Below are 25,302 nucleotides of genomic sequence, written 5' to 3'. Positions count from 1 at the left end.
TAACTTTTCTCCCTTTCTAATTCCAATTCAAGTTGTTGTATCACACTTTGTTCTCTTTCTTTTAGGAAACAGCAAAGAGCTGAGACATAAAATTGGAAAGGAAACAAATGCTGCAGATTTACCTTTTTAAATGTGTTGTACTATTAATGGAAAGCTGTTTCTGCATCTATGAAGACAGTTAGCACACAGACCCACACAAAGTACCTATAAAGCAATTGACAGACACAATTATATGGATAGAGATTAAAAATAAACTGCGGAAACCGCAGTCCTGAAGAAGGGCTAAACATTAGCTGCTCCTTTCTTCCAAATACTACCTGGTTTTCTGTGTTCTTCCGGCCTCCTGTTTGTCTACATTTATATGGTTGCCTATGTGGGATAATTGACAAGATTCCATTTATCCATTTCTTGAGTCTGTCTTCATTTTTCACATGGTCTTCCATGCAAGCTGTGTGATGAAGACATCACTCACCTCTTAGAGATAGTAGGAACTGCCAATGCTGGAGTCTGAGATAACAAGGTGTGGAGCTGGATGAACACAGCAGGCCAGGCAGCACCAGAGGTGCAGGGAAGCTGATATTTTGGGTCAGGACTCATACTCAGAAAACTGCTCCTCTGATGCTGCGTGTCCTGTTGTGTTCATCCAGCTCCACACCTTGTCAACTCACCTCTTATGTAGTTGTCTCCCCATAGAATGTTGTAGCTCTGTTTAAAAGTGAATTGTTTTTCCAACTTATAGAAGCCTATTTTGGTCCTTCAAAGTTTGCAAAATAATCTGTAGGGCCACAATCTGTGTTGACTTTTTGCGTAACCTGTTGCGTACTGTGGAGCTTAATTGACAAACAAGACATTATTCACAGCGTTTGTGTGCCTTCTAGTTTAGTTAACAAGATTGCTGACAAAATCCCATTAACTGCTCAGTTGTAAGTTTATGTTTTATACTAATCATTTTTGAAATGTGACCAGTGTGGAATATAACCATTTATTGCTCATCCCTGGTTGGGATGGTGTTGAGATTCAATTTGAACAACTGTACATCATTTGGTGAGAGTTCTCCTACAATACTCAGCACACCTTGCCATTCATTATGGTTATTTATTACAACTAAGTCATGTGATCAGCCAACTTAGAGAACAATTATGAGTCAGCTACTTTGTTGTAGGGTTGTTCCATGAAGACCAGATTGAGTAATAACAGCAAGAGGATGTGTTGGTGTAGTTGTTGTATTACTGCACCAGTATCAAGAACTCAATCCTAATGTTCTGGGGACATGGGTTCAAATCCCACCATGACAATTGCAGAAATTTATTCAGGCAGCATGGTGATTCTGCAGTTAGCACTGCTACCTCATGGAGCTGAGAACCCCGATTTGATTGCAGCCTTAGGTGACTGGGTGGAGTTTGCATGTTATCATGTCTGCATGAGTTTTTGTCAAGTGTTCCAGTTTCCTCCCACAGTCTGAAAATGTGCACGTTAGTGGATTGGCTCTGCTAAATTGTTCCATAGTGTACGGACTAGATGGATTAACTATGGTAAGTTCAGGGTTACAGGGGTAGGTTGAGGGGCTGACTCTGGGTTGGATGCTCTTTGGAAAATTGCAGACTCAGTGGGCTGAATGGCCTCTTTTTCTGCACTGTACAGATTCTATGTTTTTGTATTTCCTTCCTTAAGCATCAGTTGCATTTATGCGATAAATCAGTAATCTCATGGTTACTTTTACTGATACCTCTCATCTTGTCATCATCGTTTACCTGAATCATCTAGGATATCTTGTAAAGATTTAAGTTCACGAATTATTCTTGCTAGTCTCAGCTTGTGATGTTGGGGAAAGATGCTAATGTGATATTTAGGCAGAACAAAGGTTTACTACATATTATTTAGTTGCTAGTTGAAATTTTGCTGAGATACATAGTTATCTTGTGAGACATTGGCTTCAACTTCAGAATACTTTCACATTACAGTTCCTATAACATTCTCACACAACCTAACAACCATGGAGTTGCAACCATTCTTGTTATCTCTTCCCAGGAATTGTTCTTTACATCTTCTTGAGTGGTACCTAACTCATGCTGCCTGCTAACTTTTGCAGGTACAGTCTTTTACAACATTATCAATGTTTTAATTTGCAGATCTTCCTTTAATCGAATTAAAATTCTTGAATTACTGTGGTGGTCCCGAGTTTTTGCGCATTAGCCCCAAGTGTATGAACAGCACTGTCACACAAAAACAAACAATTACCTTGTTAAGAGATAGTAGGAACTGCAGATGCTGGAGAATCTGAGATAACAAGGCGTGAAGCTGGATGAACACAACAGGCCAAGCAGCATCAGAGGAGCAGAAAAGCTGACGTTTTGGTCCTAGACCCTTTTTTATTCTGAAGAAGGGTCTAGGCTGAAACATCAGCTTTCCTGCTCATCCGATACTGCTCGGCCTGCTGTGTTCATTCAGCTCTACACCTTATTATCTCAATTAGCTTGTTAACTCGTGAGTAGTGCCTGAGGACAGATTAAATCTGCGAGACAGAAATAGGCTAAGTTCCCAATGGAGTTTTTACAATGACAGATGCGAAGAATGAAGAGATTGAAGAATGAAGGAGGACACCCATCTGAAAAATCAATGGAAAATTGTATTGAGTGCTTTAAAAGGAGAATAGCTTCCAAGGAACTTAATAGAAAGTAGAGAACAAAAATGACAGTTTGCATTTCCGTTCCCTGCAATGCAGTGCCTACTTCAGTTGCTTCAAGGAAGATAAAAGGCACAAAGGATTGTTGCTCGACTAATATTCCTGAGACATGATCATGGTCTGGGTACCAGGTTTCAAATTCTGTCATTACAAAAGGTGGAATTTTAATTCAAAGTCGAATGATGACCATTAAACCATTGCTGTAAAAACCCATCCAGTTCATCAGTGCACTTCATTCATGTGCTTTTTTATGCTCAATTCCACTTCCAATTCCATTTGCCTTCCTTACCAGCTACTGAATTTGGATGTTAGCTTTTTGAGATTCACAGACAAAGACTCCCAAGCCCCTCTATTCTGAAACTTTCTGCAGTTTTGTCTTCTAATTAATATTCAGCTCCTCTAGTCTCCCTTCCCAATGTGCACAACTTCACATCTCCCACATTATATTCCATCCGACAAGATATTGTCCACTTGCTTAAACTGTCGATGTTCCTCTGCAGATCCTGTGTCATTCTCACCTCTTGCCTTCCCAACTATTTTTATGTCAGCTACAAAATGTGTGTCAAACGTTCACTTCCAGGATCCAAGACATTTATATAGTAAATAATGATGATCCTAGCACTGATCCCTTTGGCATACAATTAGTTACAGGTTGCCATCCTGAAAATGACCCCCTTTTCCCAAATCTCTGTCTTCTACTAGTTAGCCAATCCTTTATCCATACAAGCATACTAGCACAAACTCATGGACTCTTACCTTATTGAAAAGCATAATGCATGCTACCATCAACTTGATTGAGTTTTTTTGAGGAGGTGACAAGGGGGATTGATGAGGGAAGAGGGATGTTGTCTATATGGATATTACTAAGGCATTTGATAAGGTACCTCATGACAGGCTGATACAAAAGGTAGAGTCTCATTGGGTCCAGGGTGTGCCGGCTAGATGGATGTAGAACTGGCTTGCCTTAGTTGACAGAGAGTAGCTGTGGAATGGTACGTTTCGGAATGAAAATCAATAACTTGTGGTATTCTGCTGGGACCGTGTTGTTAGTGTTATATATAAAAGATCTGGCGGAGGTGGTCTGATTAGTAAGTTTGCGGATGACACCAAAATTGTTGGAGTTGCAGATAGTGAGGAGAATTGTCAAAGGATACAGTGGGATATACATAGACTGTAGATTTGGGCAGAGAAATAGCAGATGGAGTTTAATCAGGACAAATGAGAGTTGATACATTTTGGAAGATCAAATTCAGGTGTGAATTATACAATAAATGACAGCTCTTAGGATTTATTGCATTCACATACAGAAGGATCTAGGTGCACTGAAAATTCCCAAAGACAGATGGGGAGAATGAAGAAACTGGAGAATGAAGGAGGACACACAAAATAAAGAATCAAAGGAACCTTGTATTGAGTGCTTTGAAAGGAGTATGTCTTCCAAGGAAAGTGGAGAACAAAGATGACACAAGTGGATAAGGCAGTCAAAAAGGCATATAAGCATGCTTGCCTTTGTCAGCTGGGACATCAAATTTAAAGATGGCAACAAAAACAGACATTACTGGAAAAGCTCAGCAAGTCTGGCAGCAGGTCTGAAGAGAAGCCAGAGTTAATGTTTTAACCTAAAATTTCTCTTCACAGATGCTGAGCTTTTAAAGCAGCTTTTGTTTTTGTTTCTGATTTACAGTATCCATAGTTCTTTTGGTTTTTATAAAAGCTGGCAAGTTATGTCACACCTGTACAAAACTTTAGTTAGGCCACATTTGAAACATTGCATGCAGTTCTGCTTGCCACACTACCAAAAAAGCCATGGATGCTTTAGCGATGGTACAGAGAAGGTTTACCAGGACGTTGCCTGGTCTGCAGGGTTTTATGTATGAGGAGAGGTTAGATAAACTTGGACTGTTTTTACTGGAAAAATGAAGGCTGAGGTGATGATCTGTTAGAGGTCTAAAAATTTATGAGAGGCATTGATAGGATGGATAGTAAGAGGCTCTTCCCTCCAAGAGTGGTGAGGTCAATTGTAAGAGGGCGCAGGTTCAATGTGAGAGAGGGAAAGTTAGGGGAGAAGTGCATCAAAAATCTTTCAAACAAAGGGTAGTTAGTGCCGGAATGCACTGCTAGTGGAGGTAACGGAAGCAGGCACATTAACAGCGTTTAAGGCATATCCTGATAGACACATGAACGAGAGGTGAACAGAGAGTCAGAAACTGCATATGGGCAATAAGAAGCGGGTCTAAACAAGGATCAGTACTACAGGCTTGTTGGATCAAAGGTCTTGTTCCTGTCTTGAATTGTTCTTTATAAAAGCCAAATGAACTGCGGATGCTGTAAATCAGGAGCAAAAAGAAAGCTGCTGGAAAAGCTCAGCAAGTCTGGCAGCATCTGTGAAGGCGAAAACAGAGTTAACATTTCAAGTCTGGTGGCCCTTCCCCAGAACTAAATATTTAGGTTCTGAGGAAGGGTCACTGGATCTGAAAAGTTAACTCTGTTTTCTCTTTCACAGATGCTGCCAGACCCTGCTGAGCGTTTCCAGCAACTTTTTATTGTATTGTTTTTGGTTCTTTACCAAATGTTTCCTGAAAAAAAAGCACAGGTGGCATAGTGGCTCAGTGGTTAGTGCTGCTGGCTCATAACGTGAGGGACCTGAGTTTGATTTCCCCCTTGGGTGATTGTCTATATGGAGTTTGCACGTTCTCCCCTGGTCTGCATGTGTTTCCATCAGGCACTCCACTTTCCTCCAAAGATGTGCAGGCTAAAGAAGGGTCCCAAACTGAAATGCCAGCTTTCCTGCTGCTCTGATGCCTGGTCTCCTCTGTTCCTCCAGCTCCACACTGTGTTATGTCAGATTCCAGCATCAGCAGCTCTTACTATCTTTTAGGCTTGGTGGATTGGCCATGATAAACTGCCCATAGTGTGCAAGGATGTGTAAGTTAGGTATGTCAGCTATGGGAAATGGAGGGTTACAGGGAAGGGTAGGGTGATGCTTTTCAGAGGATCAGTGCAGACTTGTTGGGCTAAAATGATTTATTTCAACGCTATAGGGGTTCAATGAACAAAAATCCAAATACGTTACATCCAGTACTTCCCCTTTATTTATCCTACTTGTTACTTCCTCATTGAATGCAAGTAAATTTGACAGGTATGATTTCCTTTTCATGAATCCTATTAACTTTGCTTGATTATACTATGTATTTCTAATTACTCTGCTATTATATCATTTATCATATTTTCCATAACAGACTAACAGGTTGATTGTTTCAGAGATAATGGGAACTGCAGATGCTGGAGATTCCAAGATAATAAAATGTGAGGCTGGATGAACACAGCAGGCCAAGCAGCATCTCAGGAGCACAAAAGCTGATGTTTCGGGCCTAGACCCTTCATCAGAGAGGGGGATGGGGGGAGGGAACTGGAATAAATAGGGAGAGAGGGGGAGGCGGACCGAAGATGGAGAGTAAAGAAGATAGGTGGAGAGGGTGTAGGTGGGGAGGTAGGGAGGGGATAGGTCAGTCCAGGGAAGACGGACAGGTCAAGGAGGTGGGATGAGGTTAGTAGGTAGCTGGGGGTGCGGCTTGGGGTGGGAGGAAGGGATGGGTGAGAGGAAGAACCGGTTAGGGAGGCAGAGACAGGTTGGACTGGTTTTGGGATGCAGTGGGTGGGGGGGAAGAGCTGGGCTGGTTGTGTGGTGCAGTGGGGGGAGGGGATGAACTGAGCTGGTTTAGGGATGCAGTGGGGGAAGGGGAGATTTTGAAACTGGTGAAGTCCACATTGATACCATATGGCTGCAGGGTTCCCAGGCGGAATATGAGTTGCTGTTCCTGCAACCTTCGGGTGGCATCATTGTGGCAGTGCAGGAGGCCCATGATGGACATGTCATCAAGAGAATGGGAGGGGGAGTGGAAATGGTTTGCGACTGGGAGGTGCAGTTGTTTGTTGCGAACTGAGCGGAGGTGTTCTGCAAAGCGGTCCCCAAGCCTCCGCTTGGTTTCCCCAATGTAGAGGAAGCCGCACCGGGTACAGTGGATGCAGTATACCACATTGGCAGATGTGCAGGTGAACCTCTGCTTAATGTGGAATGTCATCTTGGGGCCTGGGATGGGGGTGAGGGAGGAGGTGTGGGGACAAGTGTAGCATTTCCTGCGGTTGCAGGGGAAGGTGCCGGGTGTGGTGGGGTTGGAGGGCAGTGTGGAGCGAACAAGGGAGTCACGGAGAGAGTGGTCTCTCCGGAAAGCAGACAGGGGAGGGGATGGAAAAATGTCTTGGGTGGTGGCGTCGGATTGTAAATGGCGGAAGTGTCGGAGGATAATGCGTTGTATCCGGAGGTTGGTAGGGTGGTGTGTGAGAACGAGGGGGATCCTCTTGGGGCGGTTGTGGCGGGGGCGGGGTGTGAGGGATGTGTCGCGGGAAATGCGGGAGACGCGGTCAAGGGCGTTCTCAATCACCGTGGGGGGAAAGTTGCGGTCCTTAAAGAACTTGGACATCTGGGATGTGCGGGAGTGGAATGTCTTATCGTGGGAGCAGATGCGGCGGAGGTGGAGGAATTGGGAATAGGGGATGGAATTTTTGCAGGAGGGTGGGTGGGAGGAGGTGTATTCTAGGTAGCTGTGGGAGTCGGTGGGCTTGAAATGGACATCAGTTACAAGCTGGTTGCCTGAGATGGAGACTGAGAGGTCCAGGAAGGTGAGGGATGTGCTGGAGATGGCCCAGGTGAACTGAAGGTTGGGGTGGAAGGTGTTGGTGAAGTGGATGAACTGTTCGAGCTCCTCTGGGGAGCAAGAGGCGGCGCCGATACAGTCATCAATGTACCGGAGGAAGAGGTGGGGTTTGGGGCCTGTGTAGGTGCGGAAGATGGACTGTTCCACGTAACCTACAAAGAGGCAGGCATAGCTGGGGCCCATGCGGGTGCCCATGGCCACCCCCTTAGTCTGTAGGAAGTGGGAGGAGTCAAAAGAGAAGTTGTTGAGTGTGAGGACGAGTTCCGCTAGGCGGATGAGAGTGTCGGTGGAGGGGGCCTGGTCGGGCCTGCGGGACAGGAAGAAGCGGAGGGCCTTGAGGCCATCTCCATGCGGAATGCAGGTGTACAGGGACTGGACGTCCATGGTGAATATGAGGTGTTGGGGGCCAGGGAATTGGAAGTCCTGGAGGAGGTGGAGGGCGTGGGTGGTGTCACGGACATAGGTGGGGAGTTCCTGGACCAAAGGGGAGAAAATGGAGTCCAGATAGGTGGAGATGAGTTCGGTGGGGCAGGAGCAGGCTGAGACGATGGGTCGACCAGGGCAGGCAGGTTTGTGGATTTTGGGAAGGAGATAGAAACGGGCCGTGCGGGGTTGGGGAACAATGAGGTTGGAGGCTGTGGGTGGGAGGTCCCCTGAGGTGATGAGGTCATGAATGGTGTTGGAGATGATGGTTTGGTGCTCGGGTGTGGGGTCATGATCGAGGAGGCGGTAGGAGGTGGTGTCGGAGAGTTGGCGTCTGGCCTCAGCGATGTAGAGGTCAGTACGCCATACTACCACTGCGCCACCCTTGTCTGCGGGTTTGATGGTGAGGTTGGAGTTGGAGCGGAGGGAGCGGAGGGCTGCCCGTTCTGCGGGGGAGAGGTTGGAGTGGGTGAGAGGGGTGGAGAGGTTGAGGCGGTTGATGTCTCGACGGCAGTTGGAGATGAAGAGGTCGAGGGAGGGTAGGAGGCCTGGGGGTGGTGTCCAGGAGGAGGACTTGTGTTGGAAGCGGGTGAAGGGGTCAGTGGAAGGAGGGTTGGGTTCCCGGTTGAAGAAGTAGGCATGCAGGCGAAGACGGCGGAAAAACTGCTCTATGTCCGACCGTGACTGGTATTCGTTGATGTGTGGTTGTAGGGGGACAAAGGTGAGCCCCTTGCTCAGGACTGACCGTTCGTCCTCAGTCAGTGGGAGGTCTGGGGGGATGGTGAAGATGCGGCAGGGCTCAGTGTGGCTGTCTTCTCTGGGGTTGCAGTCTGTGGAGGTTGTGGGCGGAGCGATGATGTCGTCGGCCGTGGGCGGGGTTCCGTCGGCCGTGGGCGGGGTTCCGTCGGCCGTGGGCGGGGTTCCGTCGGCCGTGGGCGGGGTTCCATCGGCGGTGGGAGGATCGGGGTGGGCGGCAGCAGCTGAGGTGAGGGTGGTGTGTGGGCTGTAGTACCTGGACGTGGAGGTGGTGACTGCAGCAGCGGTTCCGGAAGTTCTGTGGCCGGCGGAGGCGGATGTGACGTCATCGGTGGGGTCTCCGGCCGTGTCCTCATGGTCAATGGCGGCGGGTGCATGGTGGGGGAGGGGCAGGGACAGAGTCGGGATTTGGGAGGCGCAGGAATCCTCTTGTGGGTGGCAGGGGCCAGTGAGTTGGTTGTACTTACGATTTTTGGTGTCCAGTAAAGCTGAGTGGAACTGGGTGTTCAGTCTGTGGATCCTGCGGAGGATAAAAAACAGCAGGGGTCCTTTGCAGGTCTGGGAGAGGGAGGCTCTGAGCTGGGGCAGGCTGGATTGCAGTGCCTGGAGGTGCCGGCGCATGGCTGCAAGTGTCTGTTTCAGGACTCGCAGAGAGAACTGCTTCTGAAGGGTCTGAATGTTCTGGGTGTAGAGGTGGTCACGGTTGGGGCCAAATTGGGAAGGCTGAAATGTGGACTGTAGTCCCTTGGGGATGATCTGGTTCCGTAGGCAGGTGCTGAGAAAGGTGATGTGGCTGTGGTACCTGGTTTGCTTCAGGACATGGTCGAGCAGTTTCAAGGCCGAAGAGATTACAAGAGAGTTGCAATGGGAGAGAGATTCCCTGAGGTTGGTCCGGAGGGAGGACGGTCGGACATAGAGCAGTTTTTCCGCCGTCTTCGCCTGCATGCCTACTTCTTCAACCGGGAACCCAACCCTCCTTCCACTGACCCCTTCACCCGCTTCCAACACAAGTCCTCCTCCTGGACACCACCCCCAGGCCTCCTACCCTCCCTCGACCTCTTCATCTCCAACTGCCGTCGAGACATCAACCGCCTCAACCTCTCCACCCCTCTCACCCACTCCAACCTCTCCCCCGCAGAACGGGCAGCCCTCCGCTCCCTCCGCTCCAACTCCAACCTCACCATCAAACCCGCAGACAAGGGTGGCGCAGTGGTAGTATGGCGTACTGACCTCTACATCGCCGAGGCCAGACGCCAACTCTCCGACACCACCTCCTACCGCCTCCTCGATCATGACCCCACACCCGAGCACCAAACCATCATCTCCAACACCATTCATGACCTCATCACCTCAGGGGACCTCCCACCCACAGCCTCCAACCTCATTGTTCCCCAACCCCGCACGGCCCGTTTCTATCTCCTTCCCAAAATCCACAAACCTGCCTGCCCTGGTCGACCCATCGTCTCAGCCTGCTCCTGCCCCACCGAACTCATCTCCACCTATCTGGACTCCATTTTCTCCCCTTTGGTCCAGGAACTCCCCACCTATGTCCGTGACACCACCCACGCCCTCCACCTCCTCCAGGACTTCCAATTCCCTGGCCCCCAACACCTCATATTCACCATGGACGTCCAGTCCCTGTACACCTGCATTCCGCATGGAGATGGCCTCAAGGCCCTCCGCTTCTTCCTGTCCCGCAGGCCCGACCAGGCCCCCTCCACCGACACGCTCATCCGCCTAGCGGAACTCGTCCTCACACTCAACAACTTCTCTTTTGACTCCTCCCACTTCCTACAGACTAAGGGGGTGGCCATGGGCACCCGCATGGGCCCCAGCTATGCCTGCCTCTTTGTAGGTTACGTGGAACAGTCCATCTTCCGCACCTACACAGGCCCCAAACCCCACCTCTTCCTCCGGTACATTGATGACTGTATCGGCGCCGCCTCTTGCTCCCCAGAGGAGCTCGAACAGTTCATCCACTTCACCAACACCTTCCACCCCAACCTTCAGTTCACCTGGGCCATCTCCAGCACATCCCTCACCTTCCTGGACCTCTCAGTCTCCATCTCAGGCAACCAGCTTGTAACTGATGTCCATTTCAAGCCCACCGACTCCCACAGCTATCTAGAATACACCTCCTCCCACCCACCCTCCTGCAAAAATTCCATCCCCTATTCCCAATTCCTCCGCCTCCGCCGCATCTGCTCCCACGATAAGACATTCCACTCCCGCACATCCCAGATGTCCAAGTTCTTTAAGGACCGCAACTTTCCCCCCACGGTGATTGAGAACGCCCTTGACCGCGTCTCCCGCATTTCCCGCGACACATCCCTCACACCCCGCCCCCGCCACAACCGCCCCAAGAGGATCCCCCTCGTTCTCACACACCACCCTACCAACCTCCGGATACAACGCATTATCCTCCGACACTTCCGCCATTTACAATCCGACGCCACCACCCAAGACATTTTTCCATCCCCTCCCCTGTCTGCTTTCCGGAGAGACCACTCTCTCCGTGACTCCCTTGTTCGCTCCACACTGCCCTCCAACCCCACCACACCCGGCACCTTCCCCTGCAACCGCAGGAAATGCTACACTTGTCCCCACACCTCCTCCCTCACCCCCATCCCAGGCCCCAAGATGACATTCCACATTAAGCAGAGGTTCACCTGCACATCTGCCAATGTGGTATACTGCATCCACTGTACCCGGTGCGGCTTCCTCTACATTGGGGAAACCAAGCGGAGGCTTGGGGACCGCTTTGCAGAACACCTCCGCTCAGTTCGCAACAAACAACTGCACCTCCCAGTCGCAAACCATTTCCACTCCCCCTCCCATTCTCTAGATGACATGTCCATCATGGGCCTCCTGCACTGCCACAATGATGCCACCCGAAGGTTGCAGGAACAGCAACTCATATTCCGCCTGGGAACCCTGCAGCCATATGGTATCAATGTGGACTTCACCAGTTTCAAAATCTCCCCTTCCCCCACTGCATCCCTAAACCAGACCTATCCCCTCCCTACCTCCCCACCTACACCCTCTCCACCTATCTTCTTTACTCTCCATCTTCGGTCCGCCTCCCCCTCTCTCCCTATTTATTCCAGTTCCCTCCCCCCATCCCCCTCTCTGATGAAGGGTCTAGGCCCTAAACGTCAGCTTTTGTGCTCCTGAGATGCTGCTTGGCCTGCTGTGTTCATCCAGCCTCACATTTTATTAACAGGTTGATTGTTTTCTATTTTTTTTGTCTTGTATGAATTCCTGGAAGATTACTACCAATACGTCATCTATCTCCGTAATACTTCTTTAATATGCCAGGTTGCATGCCATCAGGTCCAGAAGAACTTCTCTAGTGATAATTATTGTACTTATTTCCTCTGCTACTTTTGCCTATTGAATATTTAGCATTTCTGGAATGCAATTAGGATGTTCTATTTCCTTGTTCCCTACTATTATTTCCCCAGACTCCGTCTCTAAGAGGCCTATGTTGCCTTTGGCTTCTGTCTTCCTTTTTTTTTACAATTAAATAAGTTCTTACAGTGTCTTAATATTACCCTCAAAGCTTATTTCTTTTATCTTGCTTTTGTGGGTGAAGAGTTGGTTGTGGGGTAGAGAAGGTGGTGGTGTGTGCAGATGGTGAACGTTGTAGTTTGTTGTTTATTTAATGGAATTTGGATGCAGCCTCAAGGTCCTTTCCTGCAGCAGCCGCACCCCTCTCTGGTCTTTGCTTTGGCATACATGAAACACGGTAGGCTCTCTAATTGAGACTGAACCCTTTAGATGCTGCTGGACATCCTTATTTGGATCAGAGAACCATTGATGTCTTCATAATCCACAACTTCTGTCAAGATCTCCCAGACGGGCAGGTTGAAATTCAGAAATGTTTCAAGATCTATGATCTCAATTCACGTTCATATTCCAATAATTGAGGTTTACACTCTTTGTCCATCTCACCCCTCAATCTGCTGTCATCATCCTCATGCCCTGTGTTGGTTTGCCATAGTTCAAATATCAACCATACAAACTACCATCCATGACCAACCTCCCTTTCCGCTCCAAACTTCTGAACATGTTGAAACCTCATAGGGCGGTACGGTGGCTCAGTGATTAACACTGCAGCCTCACAGCACTAGGGACCCAAGTTCAATTCCAGCCTCAGGCGACTGTCTGTGCAGAGTTTGCACATTCTCCCCGTACCTGCATGGGTTTCCTCCCACAGTCCAAAGATGTGCCGGCTAGGTGGATTGGCCATGCTAAATTGCCCGTAGTGTTCAGGGGTGTGTGGGTTGTAGGGGGATGGGTCTGGGTGGGATGCTTCAAGGGGCAGTGTGGACTTGTTGGGCCCAAGGGCATGTTTCCACACCGTAGGGAATCTAATCTAATGTCCAATCAAATCTTATCAAGAGCACCATGCTTTAATTCTTCCGATTGAATTTCTGGCCTTGGTACAGTGTCCATACAACTCGTACCAAAGTCACAAATGACATCTTATGTTTGTAGAAAAAGTAAAGTTCCTCTCCTCATCCTTTGCGACATATTTGCAATCTTTGACAAGGGCTGACTACATCATCATCCTTTTCAAAGCCTCTCCATGCTTATCCTGCTTTCTTCCTTTTCTGTTTAATCATAGCCAGGGAATGGCTTCTTTTCCTGTTCTCTGACTGCTTCCTCTGGTATCCCTCAAGGATATATCCTTATCCATCCCCTTCCATTAGTCATCTACATGCTTTAGTTCTCACATGGCTGCTGATACCCAGCTCTACTTCAACCCATCTCTAAATGCTCCACTGTTACCAGATCAACAAACTCTATCTAGCATACTGTAGAAGTATCCTCCAGTTAAACATTGGGAACACTAAACATATTGCTTTCAGTCCCTAAACTTCCTTCTGTGGACTACTGCCTCTATTCGACTCCCTGGAAAAAGCCTGAGAAAACAGTCTGCTTGCAATTACAGTGTAACATTTGACATCAATACGACCTTTAGACATAATTTTCAGATTTTCATTTAAATTATGGAGGCAAGATTGTTAGCTGGTGACTAATATGCCATCCCCACTTTAAAAAAAAAATCAACCTATCATGCACCAATCAGTTTGTCACATATCTCACACCTTCACAGGGCCCAGCATTGGTATTCATATCACCAGAAATAACTAACCAATCATAGGCCATCAGCTTCAGTTTTCTACAGAACACTGGGGATCTAGTGGTTAAATATATGTTGATTTTTCTTCTTCCTGTGGGGTCAAAGTTATAGGGGAAAGAGTCAAAGGCAGGAGCAGGGTGTTAACTCCCAGAGGCCAATCCCTTGTCTTCATTATTGTGAAGTTAGGTGGAGTATTTTTGGAATAGAAGGCAGGACATTAGAATTTGTGTGTTTGCAAATTATTGGAGTTTGTAAGATGCTGGGGGGAGGAGGTGTAGTATGCGATGAAAGCAGTGCATAACCCCTTTAAAAGATTATGTGCTTTTTCTCTGGTAGAGATTCAAAAAGGATGTCCGTGGGCAACAGTTTGTAGATTTCCAGGTGCACAGTGCATCTGAATTGAAACATTTATGTCGAAAGGCTGAACTGTCAGCAGGCCAAACAGCAGTTCTATTTTGTTATCAAGACAACAAGTTTTAAACTTAGCCAATTAATTTGAACCAGGCACCCAGACATGAAAAACCAATTAAATTTAAATCTGATGGTTTTGACAACCTAGGACAAATCATATTAAAGGGAATATTGATATGTTATCAAGGGTATAAAAGTAGGGGAAGTTAGGCAAAGACAGAAGAGTGAACAGCCATCTGCAAGAGTCAACAGCTCTTGAAAGAATGGCTAGCTGTCACGGCCTAACTTTTAGAAAAAGCACCATCCAAATCAAAGGGTACCTACAGCACAACTAGTTAATATTCCTGAGAGAATACTCAACAAAGAAGGCATAGAACATTTCAGAAGACAATAACATGGCTGTAATTTCAAGAGACTACATTCTGTTTTCATTTTTTTTCTATTTATGTAAGTAGGACTTATATTCATTGGAACAGCATACAATTAGAACCTTGTATTATTTGGCAATAGTTAGTAGTTGCAAGGGTTTTTTATGGTTTGTTAATAATTTAATTAATTTGTTCACTGTTAGAGTTAGAATTAAATTGTTACTTGTTGATTATACAGTGAGCATCAGGGGTTTATTTTACTTAACCACTAGACATTGCTGAAAAGACAGATTACACCTCCACTCATATTTATTTTAACATATTATAGGGTGAAGCACTTCTCTCTGTTAACTAAAACAGAAACATCCCGGGTGGCGCGGGAATGGGAGGTGTAGTCAACCTCCATTTTATAACAGATTCGAGGCTTGGGTCCAGGATTTGGCCAACTTAGGTTTGGGATTTGGACAGGCTAGGACAGATTGGGTCCAGGATTAGAACAGATTTGAGATACAAAAGGTCCCGGCAGATTTAAACAGATTTGGGGATTAGTGTCCGAGGTAAAGTGAAACTTCAGTGAGATGTGAAAAAATCTGTATAATTTTGCTTGCTTTTTATTGGTCAAATCAAAAAGTAGGGAAACTGCTCTGAGCATTGTTAGAGAATTTTTGTGGGTGGAAGATGCTCCCCAAATTTGCCAAGAAATTTTAGAAAGACAGAAAAAGGAGACAAATTTAGATTTAGCAGACAGGATAGAATTGGGTTTAAATAGGAATGAGAAGAAAGATGAATTTTTAATAAAGTTAGCCAAGCTTTTAGGTATATCAGAGGAGCAGTAAAGTGCAGTGGAGACAGAAAAGATTAGAATACAATTAAGACAACTGGAATTAGAAAAGAAAGAATGGAAAGGAAGAGCCACGTTAGAAGGTAAAGAAAGTGAAAAAATGTTCATATTAGAAAAGATGAAGCTGGACCTTGAAGCACAAAAACTTCAAAATGGCAGAAGTGAAAGTACAGGATAGATGGGGTGATGAGCAAACTCAGCAAAGCTAACAGCCTGGTAGGGATGTATACAAATATGTCTAAACACTACCAAAATTCAATGAAAATGATGTACAAGCCTTTTTCATTTCCTTTGAGAAATTGTCTAAACAGATAAACTAGCCGGAGTCTACGTGGGTTACATTAATTCAGACTTACTTGGTTTGCAGGGCTAGTGAAGTGTTTGCAGCACTGTCAGAAGAGGTATCAAGAGAATATGAAGAAATAAAACAGGCTATTTTGAGTGCCTACAAATTGGTACCAGTAGCATATAGGCGACAGTTCAGAAATAAGAAAGGAACCAGGTCAGACTTAGTCGAGTTTGAAAAAATTAAACGCAGCAACTTTGATAGATGGGTGAAAGCATTGAAGATAAAACACATATAGAAAAGACATCTTTGAGATGTTATTCTGCTGGAGGAGTTTAAAAATGCACTTCCAGAAGTGATAAGAATTCACTTGAGGAACATAAAATTAAAACAGTTTGAAGAGCTGCAGAGATGGCAGATGAATATGCGTTAGAAGTTGCTGAAAAAAATGGATTACACCCCTTCTCACACTCCTTTTAGCAGATTATAGGGTGAGACGCCCCTGTCTGGACGTTTTACTCTTATTTATCAGAAGGGGGTCAACCTCCACTTTATAACACTATCCTTTCCTCTGATTAACCGCCAGATTGGTGTAGTTGGAAAACCTCATCCCTTCAACTTCTGAAACAGCAAGCAGATTTCTCTTATCTTCTGGTTGTAAATCTAACCAATTTTATCTCTTGCATGGAAGGTAGATCATTATAGAAACGGTGAATTGAGATTCTGAAGTGACTGTTGAGTGAGCACTTAAAAAATCCTGAGTTAGTGCTGAGTCCAAACAAAATGCTCAATGAACATTCTCATCCCTAACTTAATTGATGAGGTAGCAGGATGGAGCCAGGTATCTCACCAGGGCCAACTCGCATTTATTCTCCTTTCTTATCACCTCTCTTGCTACCTCTAGGAACAAAGTAATTCTGCCCATCTTTTCACCTGCCCTCCATTCAACTGCCATTGTAATCTTCGTTCATTTCTTTATTACCTCCAGACTTGACTATTCTAATGTACTTCTGGCTGATCTCTCACATTCTACCCTTTGTCAGCTAGAGGTCATCTAAAACCTTGGTGCCAATATTTCAACTTGTACCAAGCCATATTTATCATTATATTGCAGCTGTACAGATGAAGCATAATTTGCCAATTTTTATAATCTATAACCTGCCATATGCCTTCTTGGCTACCTTACCTAGTTGTGCTGCTGCTTTCAGGAAACTGTGTGCCCCCAGACCTCTCTGTATGTCCATGCAACAAAGGATTCTCTCATTTACTGTATACTTCCCTCCAGCATTAGATTTTCCAAAGTCCATCAGCTCATAATTTTCCGGTTTAAACTCCATCTGTTATTTCTCCATCCAAGTCTCCAAACTATCTATATTCTGCTGTACCCTTTGGCAATCCTCCTCACTATCCTCAGTACCTCGATTTTTGGGTCATCTGCAAATACAGTATAGTACATATTACAAACAACAAATGTCCCAGCACTGATCTCTGTGGAATACTACTTGTCACAGATCTCCACTCAGAAAAATACCCTTCCACCCTATTCTCGATATATGACTAAGCCAGTTCCATATCCATCTTACCAGCTCACCAGATACCTTGTGTGACTTCACCTTTTGTATCAGCCTGCGATGAGGAACCTTGTCAAAGGCAATGCTAAAGTCCATAGAGACAACATCACTAAATCCTGTACTTAGGAATTGTTGGAGAAGATTCTTATTGCCAACGCAGTGGTCAGCAGTCTGTAATTTTCTCCAGCTTTGTATTTAATTGTACTTTCTTCCTATTCCTAGTCTCACTGGCATGTGGCACAGGATGTTACCCCAATATTAGAATCCTAGAGTTCCTACTTTTCAACTTCCTACCTAACTCCCTGAACTCCCTTTGCAGGACTTCATCTCTCTTCCTACTCATGTCATTAGTACTGATGTGGACCACAACTTCTGACTGGTCACCTTCCCCCTTCAGAATATCCTGTGCTTGCTCAGAAGGCATCCTTGATTCTGGCATCAGGGAGGCAATACACCATCCTGTCTTGTGTGGGACGACAGAAATGCTTATCTGTGCTCCTGAATATAGAGACTTCTTTCACTTCTGCTCACCTACACATCGACCTTCCTGCAGTATAATAGAGCTAGTAATAGTACCACTAAGCTGGCTGCTGCTTTCCCCAAGAGGCCATCCCTCTCTAACAATAGCCAAAACAGTTTACTTGTTTGAGAGGGGAATGGCCATGGCGGGGTGGGGGTCCTGCACTGCCTAGCCATCTTCCTGTTCATCATCCACTCTTCTTGGTCTGTGTAGCCCTTACTGGTGATATTAAACAGCTCAGTAGATTTGCTAACAATGACATTTTCAGCCTCATAGATGCTCTATACTAAGTCCATCTATGCTCCAGGCCTTCCACGCAGCAAATCAGGTGCCGAACATACTTCCTGCATATATGGTCACCATAGGCACTGAACGTAGCCCTGATTTCCCATATATTGCAGGAGGTGCATTCCGCAGGATCAGGTTCTCCTTCCATTTTGAACATTATCAACTAAATCAACCTTATCAACTACAGAAATAATCCAGGAACTTAATACACGACTTTACCCACTTATAAACTCAGATCTCTCACTCTTGCTCTCTATTCCGAGCAGACTGCAACTACAAAGTGTAAGTAATGTATCTCACTCCAGACACTACTCATTCAGTCTGCCAAGCATATGTCACTTTTTGAGATAACAAGGTGCAGAGCTGGGTGAACACAGCAGGCCAAGCAGCATCAGGGGAGCAGGAAAGCTGACGTTTTGGGCCTAGACCCTTTTTGAGTCATGACCTCACCTGTGGCACCCTGCCTTAGATTCTATTCCATGTGTGCTCTAACTGATGCTGTTTTTTAGGTGTTTATCCTATTGCTGCTGTTATTCCAGGTTTGCTCTGTTGTTGCTATGATCGCTGCTCAGACTGACCTTGCTTTAGGCTCCACTCCTCTAGTATTTATTTTGCTGCCCTTTTTCACCCCCAAGTCCAGACTCTTTCACTCTGTCAACTGCTGTCACGAATTCAAAATGTTAACCCATCTTTCCCTCTACAGATGTTTCTAGACCTGCTGACTTCAGTTCTTGTTTCAGACCTTTAGCATCCTCAGTTTTTTTTGTTTTCTTTAGTATTAACAGAAGGCATCCTGACAGAAAAGAAACTTGCTGGTGTATCAATAGCAACACTATTGGGGAAGAAAGCAATTTAATTGATACAAAGAAACATCTGATTTATTTTAATTGCTTCAACTAATCCTTATGTAAACAAACATTTTATTTAAGATCTCAATGGTATACACAAGCAAATATTTCAGTTGCGTTCTTATATCCTAAGGAACCCTAACTCTATTCCCAAGCTGTCCTGGAACCATATCCACAGGTGGAACTCAGTTTTCTAAACAGGTATCCTGGCTATCCAAAAATGCAATGAGAATAGATATTACCTCTCCTGGTCCAATCTCCACGTCCATGTTTCAGACACAAGGGACTCCAAAGTCATGTTTCCGTCCAGACAGCTGGTCATTTAAATGGCTAAATGAATCTGGATATGTGAACCACAATCCACCCTGGTGAGATTCCCAAATTCTTCCAGCACTTTTGCTGCAAAGGAGATGATCTTCAGTTGGAGAGAGGAAAAAAACACAAGCTCTAAATATTTTGACTCCAAGTGTGCAATGCAACACAGAAAACCTGTCAAGATTTGTCCTCAAGCAAGGTTCTAAACACCACAATTTACCTCCCAATAATGATGAATAGTTTTCAAACAAGTGATTGAAATTAATTCTTTGCTACTTAATAACTATAATTTGTTTGTACAATTAACCGCCGAGCATCTGATTGCAACTGTTCTCTGATGGTGAAATTTTTATTCTAAAACCCAGAAGAGACTTAGCTACCTATAAATCAACAGCAATGGAGAAATTCTGTGCCACATTGGAAGTGTAAGGCTTAAAAAGATCTTCTAAAAGCCACCTCCAACTACTTGCTGAAAAGCTCCATATTCATCTGTAGAGGAATGGGAGCTCTGGTTACAACAAACAGCAGTCACCATCTATGTGACCTGAATAGCCTTTATTTCAAAAAGAAACCCTACAGGTGAACCAATTCCAACTGCAGCCATTCAAACATAACCAATGTTCAATTCCAGTTTGGGAAATGTCCTCTCCGCACAGGATACTCAAAGGTCTGAGATTTGCTAACTGTTCTGTTTTGTTTTATTCTTAGTTAAAGTGATCTACCTTCTTTTAATTGTACCTTTCTTGGGTGTTTTGATCGGCTCAGCAATAGACATTCCAGAGCCAGTGACAGACTAAGTAATAACCCTTATTTAAATGCACAAAGGTTTAGTACTTATGACCAAGTTGATCGCAGACTATTGTGAGTTGGAAAAAATAAGCCACACTGATTATAGACGGAAGAATAGGGGAATTGGATGTTTCAATTTAGCTCTTTCTTCTGTCATTAACAGTTGTAATATTATGAACATGGCTGCCAACCACATTGCCGTGGGTCTGAAGTCAAACATAGGCCAGACCAGGTAAGAATAGCAGTTTTTTTTTCTGAGGAAGGACGCTCTTGCTCTCAAGGGAATGTAGCAAACGCCAATTCCAGGGATGGCGGGATTGGCATATGAGGAGAGATTGCCTAGGTTAGGAATTGTTTTCATTGGAGTTCAGAAGAATGAGGTGGGGAATCTCAGAGACTTATAAAATTCTAATAGGACTAGGCGGGGTAAATACAGGGAGGATGTTCCTGATGATGGGTGCGTTCAGAACAGGGTTCACAGTCTGAGGATTCCCGGTAGACCATTTAGGATGGGAGAGGGGAGAAGTATTTGCACCCAAAGAGTGGTGAGTCTGTGGAATTCATTACCACAGAAAGTACTTGATGTCAAAACATTTAATGTATTCAAAAGGTGGCTAGGTATAACACTTAGAGCAAATGGGATCAAAGATTAGGGGGAGAAAGCAGGATTAGACTGTTGACTTGGACAATCAGCCATGATTATGATGAACGGTGGACCACGCTCAAAGAGCTGAATGGCCTCCTGCTCCTATCTTCTATGTTTCTTTTAGCCATTAGTGAACCAGATGGGTTTTCCAAAAATCGACAATGATTTCATAGTCATGTTAGACTCCTAATTCCAGATTTTCATTGAATTCAAAGCTACCATCTACTATGGCAGGGTTCAAACTCTGTTCCCCAGAATACTGTTTGGATTTCCAGATCAGCAGTCTGGTGATACTACCACTAGGCCATTGACTCCACAATCACATTGCTCCCACAAATGACAGTGTAATAGAGACTGAATAATCTTGTAATGTTGATTAAAGATTAAATATTGGCTAGGAAACAAGAGATAATCTGAGAGGGCAGACACAGCCACAGTTTTAAACATCAAACAAGCCAAAGCATCTCCAGTATTGCCCTGGAGAGTTAGATTAGATTCCCTACTGTGTGGAAACAGGCCCTTTGGCCCAACAAGTCCACACTGCCTCTTGGACCATCCCACCCAGATCCATCCCCCTATAACCCACACACCCCTAAACACTATGGGCAATTTAACATGGCTGATCCACCTGCACATCTTTGGACTGTGGGAGGAAACCGGAGCATCTGGAGGAAGGCCATGCAGACACAGGGAGAATGTGCAAACTCCGCACAGACAGTAACCCAAGGCCGGAATCGAACTTGGGTCCCTGGCGCTGTGAGGCTGCAGTGCTAACCACTGAGCCACTGTGCTGCCCATTAGTTAGGCCCAAGTTAGAGCCTTAACCTTTATGCTCAAACGTGACAACAAGAAGTGATACTCAACTTTCTGTTTCAGAGGTTAAAAGATGACTAATTGAGCCACTGGGACTGAATAAGAATAGGGATCAAAAGCAGGCTAAAAGAAAACATAATAAAGAGACCTAGAGAGACTGAATTGAATATTGGTGCTTTGGAGAATAGTAATATACAGGTAAATTTCTAAAGAGTTTTAATTGATTAGGAGAAAATAATTAGAAAACTGAGTTCAGGTCTTGCACTATATTTGTTATTTTTAATATTCCTGTTAGGCTTTGCAAAGTTTCAGCTAAGTACGTTAAAATGAGCTCTTCTAGTGATTCAGTGGCAATTTGTGCATGGACCTTGAAGGATATGGTCAGAGTGCTAACTGAATACTTTGTTTTGTTGTTCATTTGTAAGCAGGATTAGCTGGGAAATAGAAATCAGGGAGATGGACTGTGATATACTGAAGAAATTAACAAAAGCAGAGAGTGTTCTGACAGGCTTAAAAGTAGACAAATATCTAGACTGGATGAAATATGTCCCAAGTTGTCAAGCAAGGCAAAGGAGAAAATAGCAGGGGTGTCAGCAATAATTTTCAATTCCTCTCTGCCACAGGATAGGTGCCAGAGGATAGAGTACAGTTAATGTAGTAAAGTTATTCAAGAAGGGAGCAAGGAATAAATCGGGTAACTACAAGCCAGTCAGTCAAACCTCAGTTGTGGGGAAACTATTGAAAGCAATTCTGAATGACAGAATTAATCTGCACTTAGAGGAAATGATCAGTTAGGAACAGTCAGCATGGTTTTATTAAGGAGAAGACATATCTGACCAACTTGTTTGAATTTTTTGAAGAGATGACCAGGTGTGTAGATGAGAGCAATTCATTCAAAGTAGCCTACTTGGACTTAAGCAAGGCTTTTGATATGGTCCTGCATGGGAATCTAATAGCGAAAATATGAGCCAATTCTGAGCAAATTTGGTAAATTGGATGCAGAATTGCCTGAATGGCAGTAGCAGAGTGATGGCCAAGGGCTGTGTGCATGTCTGGAAGTCTATGTCCAATGGGGTACTGCAGGGATCAGTGTTGAGGTCCTTGTTGATTGTGGTACATATAAATGATTTAGATTTGAATGTAGGAGCATTCATCAATAATTTCACAAATGATACAAAAATGGGTGATGGTAAATAATGAGGAGGATTACCTTAGATTGCAAATGGAGATGCATGGGCTGGTCAGGTAGGTTTATCAGTGGCAAATGGAATTCAATCAAAACTAGGGTGGCACAAGCAATACAAGGGAATTCATGTTGAATGGTAGGACTGGGAAGCACCAAGGATGACAGGAACATTGGTAGGCATTTTTATTCACTGATAATTTAATGTATCAGAACAGGTGGGCAAAGTGGTTAAGAAGGTGTACGCCTTTTTATTTTAAAACCAGGTCTAACCTACATGTGACTCCAGATCAAGTGCAATGTGGTTGACTCATGACTGCCCACTGCACATTTAGGGATAGGCAATGAATGCTGGCCCAGCCAGCAATGCCCTTATCCAGTGAATTAAAAAAAAGTACAATGGTTAAAATTGTTAAGAAGGCATGTGCCTTTATTAGCTGAGGTATACTTCAAGGTCAGAGAGGTTATGCTGGAAAAACACTAGATGTTGATTTGGCCACATTGTATTGTGTGCAGTTCTGGAATCCAGATTTTAGGAGAGATGTCTTTGCATTGGAAATGATGCAGGGTAGATTTATCAGGATGTTGCCTGAGCTACAGAGTTTGAATTATGAAATGAGATTGGATAAATTGTGGTTTTGTTTTTTTCTATTCATTTGTGGGACGTGGGAGTCACTGGCTGGCCAGCATTTCTTACCCATCCCTAGCTGCCCTTGAGAAGGTGGTGGTGAGCTTCCTTCTTGAACCGCTGCAATCTTCCTGCTGTAGGTTGGCCCACAATGCTATCAGGGACAAAATTCCAGTATTTTGACCCAGCAACAGTGAAGGAATGACAGTATATCTCCAAGTCAGGATAGTGAGTGGCTTGGAGGGGAACTTGGAAATGGTGCTGTTCCCATATGTCTGCTGCCCTTGACTTCTAGACGGCAGTTTTCTTGTGTTCGGAAGGTGTTGTTTGAAGATCTTTGGAGAATTTCTGCAGTGGATCTTGAAAATAGTACACACTGTTGCTACTGAGCTTCAGTGATGGAGGGAGTGGATCCTTATGGATGTAGTGCCAAACAAGAGGGCTGCTTTGTCCTAGAAGGTGTCAAGCCTCTTGAGTGCACTCATCCAGGGATGGATCGGCTGTGTTGGATTTGTCCTGCTTTTTGTGCACAGGATATATTTGGGCAGTTTTCCACATTGTTGGTAGATACCAGTATTGTAACTGTACAGGAACATCTCGGCTAGGGGATGGCAATTTCCAAAGCACAAGTCTTCAGTACTATTGCTAGGACATTATCAGGGCCCATTGCCTTTGCAGTATTCAGCATCTCTAACTGTTTCTTGACATCATGTGATGTGAATTGAATTGGCTGAAGACAGGACAAATGCAATCCAGCCAATTACCGTCCCATCAGTCTCCTCTCAATCATCAGGAAAGTGATGGAAGACTGGTATCGGTACTGCTGGGGACCACTGGAGGCTGAGATGGATCATCCACCTAGCACTTCTGGCTGAAGATTGCTATGAATGCTTCAGCCTTATCTTTTGCTCTGGTGTATTGGGTGCTTCCATCATTGAGGATGGGGATATTTGTGGAATGTCCTCCACCAGTCAGTTGTTTAATTGTCCATTCATGCTATTCATGACAGGATGTGGCAGGACTGTAGAGCTTTGATCTGATCCGTTGGTTAGCTCTGTCTATCACTTGCTGCTTTTGCTGTTTGGTATACAAGTAGTCCTGTTTGATGGCTTCACGAGGTTGATACCTCATCTTCAGGTATGCCTGCAACTGCTCCTGGCATGGCCTCCTGCACTCTCCATTGAACCAGGGTTGAACCCCTGACTTGATGGTAACGGTTCAATAGGGGATATATCGGGTTATGAGGTTACAGATTGAGCTGGAGTACAATTCTGCTGCTGTTGATGGCCCACAGCGCCTCATTGAGTAGCTAGATCTGTGTGAAATCTGTCCCATTTAGCACGGTGATAGTGCCATGCAACATGATGGAAGTTATTTTCAATGTGAAGGTGGGACTTCATCTCCAAGAGGACTGTGTGATGGTCTATCTCACTGATACTGAACTGTACAGATACGATTGCAGCTGGCAGATTAGCAAGGATGAGGTCAAGTATGATTTTCCATTTTGTTGGTTGCCTTACCATGCTACAGATCCAGTCTAGCAAATCTGTCCTTTAGGACCTCACCAGCTCGACCAGTTGTACTGCTGCTGAGATACTCTTTGGTGGTGAACATTGAAATCCCCCATCCAGAGTATATTTTGTGTCCTTGCCATCCTCAGTGCTTCCTCTAAGTAAGTGTTACTCAACATTGAGAAGTACTGATTCATCAGCTGAGGGAGGACAGTATATGGTAATTAGCGGGAGGTTTCCTTTCCATGAGACTTCATGGGGTCTGGAGTCAATGTTGAAGACTCATGCAGCTACACTCTCCCGACTATATACCATGGTGCTAACACCTCTGCTGGGTCTGTCCTGACGGCGGAACACGACATATCCGGGGATGGTGATGGTGGTGTCTGGCACATTATCTGTAAGGTATGATTCTGTGAATATGATTATGTCAGGCTGTTGCTTGGCTAATCTGTGAGACATCTCTCCCAATCTTGGCACTAATCCCCAGATGTTAGTGAGAAGGAGTTTGCAGGGTCAACAGGGCTGTTTCTGCTATTTTCTTTTCTGGTGCCTAGA

At 45.1% G+C, this 25,302-nt stretch overlaps 1 protein-coding gene across 8 annotated transcripts in view; it reads right to left on the bottom strand.

Moving 5' to 3' along the window:
• The window catches only part of LOC125451282 (leucine rich adaptor protein 1-like), a 162,002-nt gene that overhangs the window by 54,216 nt on the left and 82,484 nt on the right, over window positions 1-25,302 (bottom strand). For 6 of the 8 annotated variants that reach the window (XM_059644574.1, XM_059644570.1, XM_059644571.1 and 3 more), the window contains one exon: window positions 19,102-19,274. The exons of the other annotated variants lie outside the window; for them this stretch is intronic. The gene's annotated coding sequence lies outside the window, so the exon portion shown is untranslated. Of the gene's footprint in view, window positions 1-19,101; window positions 19,275-25,302 lie in introns of those variants that run through there. 8 annotated transcript variants of the gene reach the window in all.

This window comes from Stegostoma tigrinum, chromosome 3, assembly GCF_030684315.1.
Source record: "Stegostoma tigrinum isolate sSteTig4 chromosome 3, sSteTig4.hap1, whole genome shotgun sequence".
In the NCBI taxonomy this organism is placed as follows: Eukaryota; Metazoa; Chordata; class Chondrichthyes; order Orectolobiformes; family Stegostomatidae; genus Stegostoma; species Stegostoma tigrinum.
Note: the sequence above shows the minus strand (reverse complement) of the source record. Positions and strands in the feature narration are given on the sequence as shown.